At 38.2% G+C, this 17,635-nt stretch overlaps 1 protein-coding gene across 1 annotated transcript in view; it reads right to left on the bottom strand.

The window, feature by feature from the left end:
- Nucleotides 1–17,635, bottom strand: part of Slc35f1 (solute carrier family 35, member F1) — a 421,122-nt gene that overhangs the window by 103,096 nt on the left and 300,391 nt on the right. The window lies entirely within an intron of this gene.

The following is a 17,635-nucleotide window of genomic DNA, read 5'->3' as shown; positions in this document are numbered from 1 at the left end:
GTGCATTAAGTGTATCCTTCAATGACATTAACTATATTCGTATTGTGATGCAGCCATTGTCACTATTGAGCTTCAGAAGTTTTCACCATTTTATTTGAAAAATTTGCACCTATTGAACAAACAGCCTGTTCCACAATCTTCAGCCATAGGACATTAAGTGGAAGTTGAACCATCAAATCTGATTATTCTAAGCACCTAACATGTGCAGAAGCATACATTATCTATTCTTTTGTACCTGACTGATTTTTTTTCATGCTTTCCAAGTTCATTATGCTGTTCTTGATGCCTCAGAACTTCATTCATTTTTAAAGCTGATATTTGTTATATATTTATTCAACGATAGACACTTGGATGTTTCCAACTTGGGGCGTTATAAATAATGCTGCGTATTCAATTATCAGTTTGAAAGCTTTTATTCACTTTTTAAGGAGATGTATGTGGGAATAGAAATTGAAGCTATCGAGGGTATAGAAATGGATGGCATGGCTATAGAGGGCATAGAATGCTTATTAGTCTTCCGGAGACTCTGAGTCAATTTCCAACACCATATTTGGCATCATACAACTGTTTATTACTCCAAATTCAAGGAGTTTCCTTGCACATACGTGGTGTGTACACACACATATACAAAACAACACAAACAACAACCCACTACAACACATTTCTACAAAGCAATAGAATTGAATTTGAAGTAATAATCTTTTGTAAATAGTCATGTGAAGAATTGTGGGATTTTTCTCCAGTTGTTTAAGTTCCTTTTTGGCTTCTCTTTAGCTTGTTTTTTGGCTCTTGCAAAATGGCTGGAGCACTGGCAAGCACATAAAAAGTCTACTTTAATCACTTTGGAATCTAATTCAAAGCCACAGTGTGAGAAAAACCTGGAGAAACTGTGTCAGAAACCTGGACATCCACTATTTGGGGGGGGGGGGGCTAAACTGTAACATATCTATAAGCAGTGCTGCTCTGTGTTCAGAGTTTTTGGAATCTTCAAATAAAATTTAAGAATATTGTAATAATTCACCTGTAATAAATATCTTCCTGACAGCTAATAAATACCATCAATTTTCATGATGCCAAATTTGTAAATAAATTATTATTGAATCCTATGACAATAGAGTTTGGGCATTTCCTAACAATCCTCGCCTTTCAGACTTAAAGTAATTTAAAAGTTCCTTGTTAATTTTCTGCAAAATCCAGAGGGAGCAAAGAGGGAAGAAACTTACCTTCTTTGATCACATATAACTTTCTTTTGGAAGTAGCAATAATATAATATGAATTCCAAAAATCTACAATGATCTAGAATAAAAATCATGCTCAGATATACCTCAAATTCTTTAAGGTTCCTGAAACATTCATATTCCTGGGGGTTGGGAGAAAACTGTGCTATCAAGTACACTTGAACAATTGCCATCACCTGTCAAGTGAATCTCACTTTTAAGTGACAATGAGTCCTTTTCTGGGTGGGTGATGGAGCACATCCTTGCTTTACATTCAAGATGAGCTGCATTTCTACAGCTAAGATAATAAAACACTGCCTCTGTCCATGGTAGCTGCTAAGTATGTTTAGATATCAGTGCCTGGAATGTTACAGTCATTGAGTAGAAAATGGGAAAGTAGAAACATGCCTACTAGAGCAAAGAGATCACTCTCCATTAACAGAAGTGTTAGCTGTATCACATTTATGCTAGCCAAAGTAACTCAAGATAACCACCTCTCTGATTCTGTAATGCCTCCATTTCAGCCATTTTTCCATTGTGGGAGAAGCTTATTAGCAGGCTTCCTATTGTGACAGGAATTCACATAAAAACACTCATGACTTCTACCTTCCTGGCTCATCATTGTCTTGTGCCTGTTGCCTAGCAACAAGAGCCTCTTATCTTTACAGGCAAACTGTTCTTTATGTATAGCATAGATCACTTCTTGGTCTTTGTTTTAATTTTTGAAAGTTTCACAAATTCTCTTTTCTCACATGCATTTATACATTCCCTCCCCCCCCCCACCTCTTTTTAGGTATAAGAATGTATAAGAAGGACCTTTCAGGTCCTCTGTGCCTAATCTATCTACCTCAGTGCCTCACAGTCTGGCCAAACAAAGAAGCTCCTGGATAGCAGAACATATCCAGATAGCAAAGAGCACAGTGGTTGACAGCTTCTCCCTGGGACTTAGGGACTTTTATCAGCTTCTATTAAAGATATCCATGACTGTAGCAGGAGTCAGTCCAGGATATTAGGATATCGTTTTCCTCCCTGATATTAGGAAGAGGATTCCCAGAGAAAGGTCTCATACCATGTATTTTTAATGAAAAGAACGGAAGCAGCATCTGAAGATTATCATGATTCTTAAGAGACCAGAAATTTAAAAATAAAGCTTGTTTATAAAATGTGGTAAATAAGTCTTTGACTCTCTATGTTTCCAATCCCCTCTCTGCTTTAGTCCCACCCCTCCCCTAACTCCCCACAGTGGCCTGGCCTTTTGGTTTCCTTGTCATTTCTTAGCTGTTTTTGAAGCTGGTTTCTTCAGAGAATGAAGAGCAGAGTGTTGACAGGGCAGCCAAAAGCCCTGTGCAGAGAATGATCTCAGTACAGCAAGTTCTAGACCGTCCTCTGAAGTGGCAACTGAAAAGCCGTGGCCTCTGCTCCACTTTCACTTCCAGAATTAGTGAACTGGGTCCACTGCAGAGTCAAACCCCCCATTGGTATCCCAAGAGGATGCAGCCTCATACAGTGCATTCAACATACAGGCCAGAGCCTCAGTTAGTCAACACACATTAACTAAGTTTCTATTAAAGATGTAGCTCTTTCAGAGAAATCCCTGAGCAATAGTACTGAAATTCCTCTGGTTTGATCTCACCTCCCACTATTTCAGTTTCTTTTATTAATGAACCCATCTTTTTCTCTACAAAAACCAAAACAAAGACCAAAACCAAAATGAAGACATAAACAAAACAACAAACCCCTAGACTTTATTTTAAATTCTGTTAAGAGCAGAATTGGTCCTTCAGCATCTCAGAAGCTCGAATCAGCCACCTTCTTCACTGTCTGTTCCTGCTGCAATCTTTTGCATGTTTTCTGCTATATCAGTGAACAATTGGTACTGGCATCTGTAATAGAGACTCACCAGGGAATAATGGTGAGTCTCTAGCTCATGCTAAATAAAGTTACCCATCTCACCTCTGGGCTATCCCTGAAGTGATTATAAAGGTAAAGTTTCTATGAGTACTGACTCACTGTATTCCAGTAGCAATATACACCAGGTAAAAGGTTTTCTTTGTCCTATATACTACTTTATGTAATGGCCACATTGTCCACCAAAACAAAAGACATACATAAAGAGATCTTTTTTAAAAAATATACCATCACAATTTTATGTGTTCAGGGAAGAGACCTACAATTAATCACTTTTAAGAATGACTAATTCTCTCTTAAATCGACAATTACACCCTAATTTGACCTTTTGTAAGTAGTGATTTTCCTGTTATGTTTTCAAAGAGGGAAGTCCACCTACATGCAATTTCATGGCAAGTGCAATAATTTCATATCATCAACCTATTAAAACATTTCACAATGAGACATCCTCAAACCTACGAATACTTTTCCCCATAGGAACTTTCAAATTCTAAAATTATATGATCCTCGAGAGTAGAACAGATCATGTCATATCATTTTTGTTCCTTCTTGATGGTACCAGGTAAAGGATTATATATATATATATATATATATATATATATATATATATATGCATGAACTCTCTAGCACAGATTCCACTCCTGCTCAGAGCTCCTTGAGTAAACTCATTCCAAGAGTTACACAGGAAAAGGGCACACTGCCTTGGGGGAAAAGAAGGGAAATGTAGCTCAACTACAGGGGCATAGTTGCTGAGTGAACAAAAACAACACAGAGGTTGAACCACTGATATCTATGTATGTTATATATAATAGCAAGTGATGGGTTCACTGAAAAGTCAATGGATAAATAAAGCATCTCACAGCAAACTTTAAAGAGGACTTTTATTTTGCAAAGGTGAGAAGTACAGGGCATAATGCACTGTGTCAACATTGCCACAACATAGAATTGGCCATTTAAATTCTTTCAAAGTCATTTTAAAGAGAGAAGTAAAATCTTAGATCTCTCTCTCTCTCTCCCTGTCTCTCTCTCTCTTTCTCTCTCTGTCTCTCTGTCTCTGTCTCTGTCTCTGTCTCTCTCTCTCTCTCTCTCTCTCTGTGTGTGTGTGTGTGTGTGCGTGTGTGTGTGTGTGTGCATGCTTGTGTGTGAAAATTCAAGTTTTCACTTTCCTTTACTTCCAATATTTTTTCCATTCTTATAAGCAATGAGAAGGAATTTATGAATTGGCTCTCAAGCCAGTTTTATCTTATGCACCTTTATACATATGTATACATCTTCACATACAGTGTGGTTCTGTAAGGGTTTTATAAAGTTTATAGTTTTGGTACCATGCTATCTATAGCTATACATCACTTTGTAACTTTAGGATTTTTTTTTTCATTCATCATAGTTTGTGAGTTATCCATGTTATATGCAAATAAACCTGGCTCATTTTAAAACATATGCAGAACAGTGTTATACATTCTAGTTATCTATTCTTTCCATTGCCAAATTCACAGGTTATTTTCAATTCTTCTATCATAAACAATACTACAAGAAATATGTCTTGGGGCTTGCGTAAAACTTGCCAGTGTACAAACTTATTGGCTTATAGAGTATTTACATTTTTCATATTCCTAGCTACAACCAAACAACTCCCTAAAGTGTCTACAAATTTACAATTTACCAGCAGTAGAGAAATTCCCTCCTCTCCACTCTTGCAAACACAAACTAAACACAGTTTGTGCTTTATCCATTTTATGTTTGATGGCCAAAGCAATCAAATCCAGCAATCCTTAAATAAATGCTAGTGTAGTGCTAATAATTAGAAGATGTTGTGACTGTTGATTCTGGTTCTTTGATATTAATATTGAAGAATGGATTCTAATTAAGAGCTAAGGAAACAACTCAAGAGTTGAGAAGTGATCACTTCAACAGATCAGGAATGGATTGTTATGCATTGCAGAGTTTCAAACAATGGTCAGACACATTCCAACTTGCTTTAACTTGTTCTAACAGGTTTATAATAAGTGTGATGGAATATTCCACCTCTGTGCCCTCTTTTTCAATAGTTTTGGTTTTAACCTTTTATAGACAAAATCCAGGTTATACTTACTTTTTAATAAGAATGGTGTTCAAATATTAGGAGGTTTTTCCAAAAATAATTGATATCTATATTTCATAGAAAATCAGATATACTGTTGTCCTAAATGATTTGGAACAGGGCTGCCAAAGGAATATGCTGAGTGTATGATTTCAACATAAAGCTTTTCACAATTGAAATCAAGAGACTTTGGTAGTTGTAATTGAGGGTGGGAAGTTGGATTTGTGGAAATTCAGAAATCTACTTAGGCCTTAGGGAACATCTATGTAGGAAAAACAGATCATCTTTACCCTTGGATGGTAGTATATAATCATAATCCAGCAGTCAAGATTCAGAGGCAAAAGGGTAGAGAGTTCATTTTCAGTCTCTGCAACATAGTGAGACTCTGTCTTTAAAATCAAGGATAGATGCTGGAAGATAGTTTCGTGGGTAAGGATGCTTGCGGCTAAACCTGATGACCTGAGTTTTATTTTTAGAACTATATGGTAAATAGGACTAGCTTTTGCAAGTAGTCCTCTGACCTCTACTTGATCATTATGGCATAGGAAATATACACATGAATAAATAAATGCAAGCTCAGGGGGCGGGGGGAGGGGAGTTCAGAGATGTAGCTCTGTGTTATTCCTGGGTCACATCTCCAGCATTACCAAGTAAAGATAATCCTTTTAAGACACTGTTGCCAGGAAAAATCAAGGCTAGTTCTTTTTGCAGTTCTCGTTATCATTTTCAAGATTAAAGATTCGGAAAGGAGGAAACATTGGCCTAGCACGGATTCCACTCCTGTTCAGAGCTCCTTGAGTAAACTCATACCAAGAGTTACACAGGAAAAGGGCACCCTGCCTTGGGGGAAAAGAAGGGAAATGTAGCTCAACTACAGGGGCATAGTTGCTGAGTGAAAAACAACACAGAGGTTGAACCACTGATATCTGATGTCTACCACATGCCAGAAACAAGCAAGGCAGGCATAGCTTCTGTGCACCATGGACGGACACATAATGCCAAAACCTAGGTGATATCTAATAGGCTATGATGTCTACCAGAAAAAAAAATGCCTCCTATAAGTAACTAAGATGGTGACTTATAAACAAGTGAACTGATTTCTTTTTATTTTTAAAAATTTAAATGATGTATGTGTGTATGTGTGTGTGTGTGCATTATTTTCTATACATATGTGTTTTGCCTGCATGTATCTGGGTACCACACAAAAGCAGTGCCCACAGAGACCAGAAGGAGGGCAACAAGATCTACTAGAGCTGGAGTTACACACTGTTGTTGGCTGCCCACATCTACGCTGCATAATAAATCAGTGACTTCTATAAGAGCAGACATTGCTCTTAACTGCTGAACCATCTCTCCAGTCCTATGAACTGATTTCTTGCAACCTAAACTCAATTATTCTTTGCCCTACAAAAGCTCTCTCTCTTTTTTTTTCCTGTAGCATATTCCCAGTTTAACTACAGGAAGTCTCAGTGTTAGAACCACCTTGCACTTGTGTCTGTTTCCTCATCAATCGTGAATCTGGCTCCTTCTATTCTTGTAGAGGAAGGCGTTTCCCTAACTGGTTCCGATTGTGCCAATAAAGATGGCAGAAGCCAATAGCTAGGTGAAGAAAAAACAAAACGAAACAAACAAACAAACAAACAAACAAACGAATCATGGGATTTCTTGGTCCCAGGAGGAAGAGGAGGGGAAGAGATAGGCTTGTGGAATTCTGATGTAGAATAGCTGATGAGTTTAGGGCAATAGATTCCATTGTGCCCAGCAATTGAGTTATCTGGCTAGTTTTAAAATACTAAGGCTGTCTGGTGTTTTCAATCTGTTGCAATTCAGGTGAGCAGGAGAAAAGGCATAGCCTTTGGACATTGGCGGAGCTAGCCATGGGATGGTTGGCTTTCGGAGAGGGAGTACAGTTCTCTTGGTATTCATGGGAAAAGATTCAGAAATGACAGCTTGGGGGAACTGAGGTGAGACCAGCATGGCTTGGCAAAGCTAGCTGTGGGGGCTGAGTGAGATAGCCGTTAGCAGCGGCTGATTTCGGAGCCATGGCACCAGGCAAGGAGTACGCATGATTTTTAAAATTACATGCAACATGTGCTTTCATTCCTAATCTCACACATGTAATCGCCTTCCTATGTAAAATGCAGTAACATCTGTCACTGATACCTATACTCATTTATTAGACTTCTAGTGGATTTCCCCGTGTCTAATCCTAAACAATTTTGTTCCAATGCATATACTTGAATTAATTTACTTGCTCTGAAAACACTGTCTAAAAGGGAGAAAGGATGATCACCTGTCTTCTGGTTTCTCAACACCCATCTATGCATAAAATTCCTCTTCTTTCAATTTACAGGAAGTATCATATAGAAATAAAACTTATTCTCTCTCCACAAAGGAGAAACAAAGAAATGTGTCTGCTACTAGGCTAAAGTTTTCTTTTTTCTTTATTTTTTTATTAGATATTTTCTTTATTTACATTTCAAATGCTATCCCGAAAGTTCCCCATACCCTCCCCCTGCCCTGCTCCCCTACCCAGTCACTCTCACTTTTTGGCCCTGGTGGTCCCCTGTACTGGGGCATTTTCTTAAGGCTCAAAGTCTCACTAATGAAATTACTATTACTAGTGTTAAACTTGAATATATATTTAGATCTAACTTTTTCAAAAATCCCTGAGAAATGAGCCATTCCTTCATTTGGTCAGGGAATGCAAAGATCCTACCTGTGAGAAATAGGTCAGTCCACCCTAGATACACTGACGATCTCATTGGAGGGGACAAAGGCAAGGAGCCCTGAACCAAAGCTCCCATTTGAGGAAGAAGATACTTTCTGGAACAGGAAGTGAAGCTCTGTGAATAGGGCAATCTTGTCTGCTGCAGTTTTGCTGCAGGTAGCTAATCTGTGCCTTCTGCCTTATATTTCCTATTGCTTCTGATCAGCATTTTCCTGGTCCATTTTGCCCTGTGGGTACATGTGGGAGGACTACTGGGGTCAATCCCTCTGGTCTAAGCCTCAGGAGCATTCCACCTCCCAGAACTGGATTGGTGGATTTCTAGATAGATAGTCAAGAACAAATGTAGCATGAATACACTTGACCTCTTCTGGCAGGGCACTGCAGGTAGAATGGAATCCCTCTAACTGTCTCTGTTCTCCTATTCCTTGCAACTTCTAACATAGCTCAAGGTTCAGAGACCTGAGAAGGGATATCCCACCTGGCTTCCTTTTGAAGCTATAGCCTCCCGTTGGCCATGGATGGTTTCCCTGAGAGCCATAGAGCCTATAATAAGAAATGAAATAGATTCCTGACAAAATGTAGGTCTCTGTTGGAATTAAGGTGTGTAGATATTTGTTGAATAAGAACGGCAGTGCACCCTTACAGTTTACTCCATGCAGTTGTATTTTTATCAACTGTCGATGCCAATGTATTAAAATTATTATTAGAAATTTCAGCTAATACTCTTACCTGGGAATCCCATTATTTAGAGAATATGTCAATTAAATTCTCAAACTCCTTTCTATTCAGCTTTATAAAGTTCTTCTAGGATCAAATAAGGAATTTACAATAGTGATGACCTGTTAATATCACTCAAGCACTTAGCACTACAGAAAACTACATGAGACTACATGAAACTAATTAACATCGTAGTCTGCATGACATATGTTCAATGTGTTTGATACAATATGAAGAATATGCTTACATGATTTTAGTTGTTCTTCAATTTATTATTCTTTAATAATTGCTATTCCATAACGACTTATGTCTGTCACCTGTTTCTTTTAGTATCACATTTATCTTCTTAGTAAAAAAATTATTAAGTGCCTAGTATGTTTTTTATTCATGTTTTATATAAGTTATGTTATAATCATTTGATAAATTGATGGGTATATTATGAGTACTCTGAAAGTGAGTTAATCTTAGATATTTTGCACAAAGATTTATGGTCATAGAAGAAAGATATAAGATATGGATATATATACATAATTGAACTAAAAGGCATGACAGAAAATCAGAAGAAAGGATTTTCTCATGACTAGGGTGGTGTATTTGTTTCCTTGGATTGTCACAACCAAGGAAATAATATAATTAACTCTGTGTCTTTAACAAGATTAATATATTTTTTCACTATTATGGAGGTTAAAAGGCCAGGGTATGTGTTCTATAAAATCATTTTCTTCCCTTGGGGGCTCTTGTCTTGTCTTGTAAATAGCAAGTTTTCCCTGTATCTTCTTCATTATATCTTAATCTCTTGTTCTAAGGAAACAAATCATACTGGATTAGATTCCACACATGGATCTCATTTCATCTTAACTATCTTTTTAAAGACCCTATCATCAAAATCGGTTCATCTTGAGATACTTAGGGATTCTGAGAAAGATATAATTCATCCCATAAAAAGATGTTAAGGAGGAACTTGAGTAGAACAGCTCTTAGGCTAGGTTCCACCCCAATTCATATACAGCAGTGCTTCTTAATGTTGTGGTGACCCTCAACCATAAAATTAGTTTTATTGCTACTTCATAATGGTAATTTTCATAGTTATGAGTCATAATGTAAATTTCATGTTTTCTGATGGCCTTAGGTGACCTCAGTGAAAAGGTCACTTGTCCCTCCTCAGGGCAGGGGTGTCATGACTCATAGGTTGAGAACCACAAATGTGCAGAAAATACATCTAACTTTACCCTGGCCAAAGTGCCTGGTGTGGATTGAACATATAATCTGATGTGAACATAATCTAGGATTCAGCGTAGATGAGACAAAGATGCCCTTTAGCCCTAATGTTTAGACTTTGGAGAAGGAAGGTTGGGCCTGGGGTATATTTCTTTGAACAACAAGAAAAGAAATTTCTTTTAAAAGTTGTCTAGTAGGGAGCCAGAATAAAGAGATGTGAACATCAGGCAGAAGGGTCCAAAGGCATGATTTGAGCCAGCAAACCACACCGGCCACTCTTCATTTTTCAATCCTCCCTTTGAATTTCATCCTTGTTTTGTTGGTTTATTTTGTTTTCATTAAAGAAAATTAGAATTAGATTTTGTCACTTGTCACCACAAGGTGCCAGTTGGCACATAGACCAGACAAAATCTTCCATATATTAGGTGGTGGTGGTGGTGATGATGATGATGATGAAGATAATGTATCTGTAAAATAATTAGAAAATAGGAGGCATGTGTGCCTCCATACCCCCTGAAAGCAGAAGGTCTGATCTTGGATGCCACACAAGGTTGAGTCTACATAGTACTCGAACTGAAGAAATTAGAAGACATGGTGCAAGATGTGGCAGTATATACCTATAATCCCAGTACATGGGAGGCAGATGCAGGGAGATAAAGAATCCAAGGTGAGTCTGGGTTATATCATATGACACTAAAAAGAAAATGAGTGACATGAAGCATTTGAATATATCAGGTGTTCATTTCTTTCCATGTATTTAAAGAAGTTAATTGCTACATGGTCTTTCTTTGGGTTACAGAATATAGCATAGAAGGGACGGGCATAGTGGCACACACCTTTAATCCCAGCACTCAGGAGGCAGAGGCAGGTGGATTTCTGAGTTCGAGGCCAGCCTGGTCTACAAAGTGAGTTCCAGGACAGCCAGGGCTATACAGAGAAACCCTGTCTCGAAAACAAAAACAAAAACAAAACAAAACAAAACCAACAAAACAAAACAAAACAAAACAAAACAAAACAAAACAAAACAAAACCCAAACATACAAACATAACAAAAAGAATATAGCATAGAATATCTGATGATTTTTGTAAGACTTCCCCCTAGTCTCCAGTTCTATGCATTAACCAACACAAAGCAAGGCAATTACTTTGATGTTGATGTACAGAAAACCAGTATGTCTGCTTTAAGAAAATGCCGAACAAATTCTGGGAGGTCAAGGGGAGTTGGGATGTTTTGGTCAGTGAAATAAGTGGGAAGTTAGAACTGGGGACGGAGATCATACTTCCTACAAAACCTTCCTCTATGTTGTCTTGTTGAGCTTTTCTTTCCTATAAAAGCTCCTCATCCCCCCAATTTCTCACAATATAGCTTTAAGGTTGACATCCCCTCTTCTATAGATGATGATCCTTGAATAAGCCTGAATCATTCGTGCCAACCCTTGCCTCCCTAATATTGCCTTCTGAGTGCTTAGCAGCCCTAGACATTATTCTCCTAATAGTTAGCTCTAAATTTAATTATAAGGAGCGATAATCACCCAGAGAGCCAAAGACTAAACTGCCAACTTTTCTCATCCCTTCAAGTTCCTCCAGGCAGAAGAGCTCTAGCAGATGGGCATTTATTTGCATAATTAGGCACCCTTTGTTCTCTTTGCTTCAGCTAAGTATCTTAGGGCACCACTGTCACCTTCTCTGCAGACCACTAAGACAATGTGTGAAGATTTTCCATTGAAAAAACAACAGTGTAGATCAAACCTTGGGAAAGGTACAATTAGAAATGCGTTCTTTTACTTTCAGTCATATAGATGGTCCTGGAAGGAGGAAAAGAGGGGAATATTGGAAAGTAAGTATTAAATATGTAAGATAAGTATTTATGAGAAAGTGAATAGAACTTTGCTAGATTGCTACTGCCTTCAGATATAAAGACCCCTCAGAAAGACTAAAGGGATAGTGTCATTTTAATGGGCAGAAACCAGTGTTTTAAAATTACAACCAAAACTTCTGAGATATTATGGTTTCAAAAAGTGGAAAAAGTGACAGACCTAGTTATTGGACAATTTCATTTCATCTTTTAAAATATTTGGCTTTGGAAGAGAAAGTTTACTAGAGTTTTCAGGGAGAGTTTTTCTATATAGTTTAGGCTGGTTTTAAACTTGATATCATCCTACACTGGTCTTCTGAATGCTAGGATTACAAACATTGCCCCCCCCCCCCACAGGCAAAAACAGTTACTTTTAAAAGTATCTTGAGAAAAGCTCCATAAACGAAGGCAAAAATGTCCGTGCTGAAATATTAAGTATATGCAAAGCAGGTGTGAGAACTGTAAATACAGCATGACTTTAATTATGTAAAATAAACAAATACATACTCAAGAAAAGAAAAATTCAAAAAAATGACATCAAAATATTATCAGAGGTGTTTGTGGTTTGATGAGAGCACAATGGATAATGTTATATTTAATGAATGCATTTTCTAATTATTTTAATAAGAACAAATTCCTTTCATAATTAAATGAGACTTTTATTATGTGTAAAAGTCTTTGTGGTCCAAGCCCCAAAATAAAACACCCCCCCCCAAAAAAAGGGGATACTTTAAAATAAAACTTTCCTCAAAAAAATTTGAACTCTTTACGTTTTAAAACATTTATAAAGAAACCAGAGAATGACTGATTTCAAAATACCCAGTAAATAGCATGGTCAAAGGAAACTGCAAGGTCACTTGTCATGATTTCATGAGCATTGTTCACACTCTGTGTTGGTTTCTCATTTAATTACCAGGTAGGAAATTAGAGAGATAGAAATGATTTCCCAGGGTTATATATGACTGGAAAATAAAGAAGCAGAGATCTCTTCACAACAGCAGGGCACGGGGCTTGACTGTGGAGCTACCCAGAAGAGGGAAGGACCATGAGGGTGGAGGGGGGGAGGGAGAGAAGAAGGGAGAGAGAGAGAGAGAGAGAGAGAGAGAGAGAGAGAGAGAGAGGATGAGAGAATACCAATTGTTTCCTTTCATGTTTCTAGCTTGTTATAAGGGATACATGGCTACATGGCACCCTACTTAGGGGCCACATGTGCCCCACCTCAGGAAGAACCATCACCCCAATCTTTGAAGGGAAGTGTTTTCCTTATTTTACCTATTGGATTATATTATACTATATTTCACCATATTATTACATTATACCACATTGTGTATTAATTTAAATCTTATCTAAATAGTATATAATGTAATTAGTGTAGCTGAAATTGATCTTGAACTTAAAATTCTTCAGTCTCAGTGTTCTGAGTTCTGAGACAAGAGGTGAAAGCCTTGTCCTGGTCTCTGTCTTTGCTTCTTTATTTCTTTGTTTCCTCCCTTCCTCTTTTTCTTCCTCCTCCTCCTTCTCCTCTTCCTTCTCTCTTTCCTTCCTCCCTTCCTTCCTTCCTTCCTTCCTTCCTTCCTTCCTTCCTTCCTTCCTCCCTTCCTTCCTTCCTCCCTCCTTCCCTTCCTTCCTTCCTTCCTTCCTTCCTTCCTTCCTTCCTTCCTTCCTTCCTTCCTTCCTTCCTCCCTCCCTTCCTTCCTTCCTGACACAAGGTCTCATGTACCACAGGTTCTCCTAAACTCATTATATAGTCAAGGATGATTTTGAACTTCTGATCCTCTTTCACTCACCTGAATTCTGGCATATATGTGCATACATGTGAGTGAGCGTACATGTGAGTGAGCGTACATGTGTGTGTGTGTGTGTGTGTGTGTGTATACAGGGAACAATACTGATTGTCTTACTTTATTGCTATCTTATTATTGTGAGACAGACTCTCACTGAACCTGGAGCTCACTAAGCAGATAAACTGGTTGGCTAGCAAAGCTCCGAGATACTATTCTCTTGTCTCTACTTCCCAGTGCTGAGATTACAAGAATGCACTGGTATGCCTAGCTTTGTACAGGAGTGCTGGAGACCTAAACTCAGGTTTTTATGTTGGTACAGTAATCACCTTACCCACTGAGCATCTCCCCAGCTATGAATTAAAAATCTAAATATTAACTGTATTGTTCCTAAACAGTAAGAAAATCATTTAGCATTTATCATCATTAGAAGAAATATCAAAGCTGTGAAAAAAGATGCTCATTTTTAGGAGATGGCATACAACAGTTACCTCCCAGGGTAGTACTAATCTATTCTCTCACTACAAGAGCAACAATATCCGAGGGTCCTGTTGTTAGCTAGACCACACTGCTTAGGAATACTCTTCTACTTTGGTTTAATTGTGAAAATTCCTGTAACTAGAGCCAATCATTTTCCAGAACTAAAGCTATGTGTTCTCTGGGTTCTTGGATTGGCTGCCCTGTTGATGTCAACTAATAGAAATGGAAAGAGGACTGTCCAGGAAAGATGACTAATCCATCATGCTACCGTCTTTAACTGGTTACTCACTAATTACCCCAGCAATGAATGGCCATGAACCAGAAAAGAAAACTTTTCAGTCTCCCTGCCACCCCCTTCCTATGACACCTATAAGAAGAGAGTCCCACATGGACCTGAGCTTTCCTCAGAGAGCTTGCCATGATGTTGTCTACCTGGCTATGGTGCTAACCATGTTTTTAATAATATGTTGTATCAAAGGACAGTCTGTCTCCATGGCCCCTTGAACCACAAACATGAAACCTTTCCCCTGGCACCCATATCTTCACACTTGGTGTATGATTCCTGGCCCCCACCTCTCACTCATTTTCTCCCCTGTCTCATTTTCTCTGTTGATTTTATTTTGTTTTGAAAGCGTCTACGTAGCCACAGCTGGCTTCAACCTGGCAGTATTTTTGCCTCAATTTCTGAAGAGCTGGCAATGCAAGCATATGTTACTACATCTGGCAACACAAATTTTATGTCATTTAAATGTTGACCATTCTATCAAAAATCTAGTTATTTTATATGTGACAGTGTACATGGATGCATATATGCATGAGCAAATATATGTACAACTCATTTATTAAGAGGAGGTTTGTTACAAGTGGGACATGTGAAGTAAAGACTACTCTGATACTGGGCAGCTTTCCCAGGCCTTGGCTACCAGCTCTCTATGATCTAGGCTTCTACTGCTTTGCTTGATAGACTGTGAGAGTGAGCAGTCTCATCAGACTTATATTCTGGCATCTAAGTTTATCTAAACTTCCTGCTAAATCTAGGAAACCTAGTAGTAACTGGCATGGCATTTAGAGTCACCTCTAGCATGGATCATGCTGGACAAGGTTCTTCCTTGGGGAACTGATACCAGTACATGAGAAAGAGAGAGAAGGAGAGAGATAGAGACACACATGCGTGCTCGCGCACACACACACACACACACACACACACACACACACACACAGAGAGAGAGAGAGAGAGAGAGAGAGAGAGAGAATGAGAGAAAATATAAACAAGCTCCATTGTGTGTTTCAGTTTTGGCTCTGAAATGACATACATCAAAGTAATGAGTGACTATCTCTAGGAATGGGAAGTGGGTTTTAAATACTCTACACTTGAACGTGCTTTCTCATTTTTCTAAAACATAGCTACTAAGAAAATGATTGGTAAGCAATAATGTTATATTTTACTAAATGTTTTTTTTTTATTTTAAAAATACAACCCTTTTGAGTAGAAGTTATGTCCAGAGAGCTTACATGCCTCTCTGTTGTCCCTTCATGAAAAAACAAGGCCTCTTTTCAGTCATCAGTATTTTATCTTAAAAGAAAAAAGTTTATAGTCAACTTACAAGCTCATGAGTTCTGAACAAAATCATATCTCGGTGAATTAAGTAAAGAGTTATAAATAGCATTTGAAATGTAAATGAAGAAAATATCTAATTAAAAATGCCTTAAAAAGGAAACTAGAGTATTTTTGAACACTGTCATTATACTTCAGTTCGAAAGTCTGCATTTTTTTAATCTAGCATATTCTAAACAGAAACAGAGCATGTCTTTACAGATTGCATGACTGACATCCAAGATGAACTAACTGTCTATAGGAGAAAATAAAACAGTCACAGCATTTACTACAGACGGAATGCCTGTTAGGCCACTGAATATCCCAGAGGAAAGCTCTCTAGAGAGACAGTGTCTGCAGTGTAAGAACTGCTAATAACAGAAGAAACTTTTCTTCCTTCTGTAAAATTGCCATTACTACAAACAACAGGTTTCTGGGAACTGAGAGGCCTCCATTTATGCAGTGTTTGTCTGTGTGGGCAAGATTCTTAGTGGAATGCCTTCACACAGCCACTGCCAGCCAAGCCTGGCTCTCTCAGAGCTAAAACAGATGTTTCAGAGAGTCTCTCAAATGTAAAGTACATTTTTTCCCCTATGTCCTTCCCTCTCAAAGCAGAAATTTAAAGTCTTAAAAAAAAATTCGACCCTGAATTGTTACATGGGTAATTGGAAGGGCCACGTATGGTTTGGGCAAAGACTCCTCTATTCAAGCCCCAGCCCCCAGAAAATAGAAGAAAAGTTACAAGCTCAGAGTTGCACATTCCTTAAATCCTCTTTCCCGCTGTGAATATTATTCTGGAGTTAGATTTTGCTATAACTTATCTGTTTCATATACATTTTTAAGTGTGGTAGAAATTAACTTCATTATAAGGTCATATTTTATTCATGTGTTGTAGAGTCAAGGTGGCACAAAAAAGCTCATTGCAGGTTTTTGTAGTTCTGTTTGTTTTTTGTAGGAGAACAATTTTATCATGAGAGGTTTCTCACAACATACAGTTTCCATAAACTGGAAACTCTGAGATATGACTGAAGTCAGATGGAGATAGGAAGGGAAGATAGAGACAAGGAAAAACAGAAGAGAAGCATAAGAGAGAAAAGAAGGAAGAAGTAGGGAAGGAGAGCAAAGCCAGGAAGAGTCGAGAAGAAAGGGTGATTAGCTAAATTAGAACTCCCCATCTTGTATTTGTGTAAGGAGGACAACATGACATTTTTCTGTGCTCAGCATAAAGCTTGGGGCCTCGGGGAGTGGTGGAGAGATGGAACGCTAGTCAAACCCTCTGACGCTGGTTTACATGAACCCTGACCCTTGGCATGAACCCTGACCCTTGACATGATGATTTGGTATATAGTGAGTGAATCCATGTTAATAATCATGCAAATTAACATACACATCATTTCACAATCACTCTTTTTTTGGGTATAATAAGAGCATGTAAAACCCAAGTTACTTAATAAATCTCTAATGTGTATTATTACTATGCCGGGGCCTAGCAAACACAGAAGTGGATGCTCACAGTCAGCTAATGGATGGATCATAGGGCTCCCAATGGAGGAGCTAGAGAAAGTAGCCAAAGAGCTAAAGGGATCTGCAACCCTATAGGTGGAACAACATTATGAACTAACCAGTACCCCGGAGCTCTTGACTCTAGCTGCATATATATCAAAAGATGGCCTAGTCGGCCATCACTGGAAAGAGAGGCCCATTGGACTTGCAAACTTTATATGCCCCAGTACAGGGGAACACCAGGGCCAAAAAGGGGGGAGTGGGTGCGCAGGGGAGTGGGGGTGGGTGGATATGGGGGACTTTTGGTATAGCATTGGAAATGTATATGAGCTAAATACCTAATAAAAAATGGAAAAAAAATAAAATAAAATAAAATAAAAGCTATATTCCTCATACATTAGCTCTGAAGACTTACTTATCCTGGAATACTTATACCGCCAGGAATCTCAGTTCACTTTGTCAGTTTCTTTGGCTTATTAATTTCTGAAATTACTTTTTACTTTTTACAAATCTTTTTGAGGATTTCATACTTGAATACTGTATTTATATCA

This window comes from Mus musculus, chromosome 10, assembly GCF_000001635.26.
Source record: "Mus musculus strain C57BL/6J chromosome 10, GRCm38.p6 C57BL/6J".
Lineage (NCBI taxonomy): Eukaryota > Metazoa > Chordata > Mammalia > Rodentia > Muridae > Mus > Mus musculus.
This window is presented reverse-complemented; position numbering and strand designations above follow the sequence as displayed.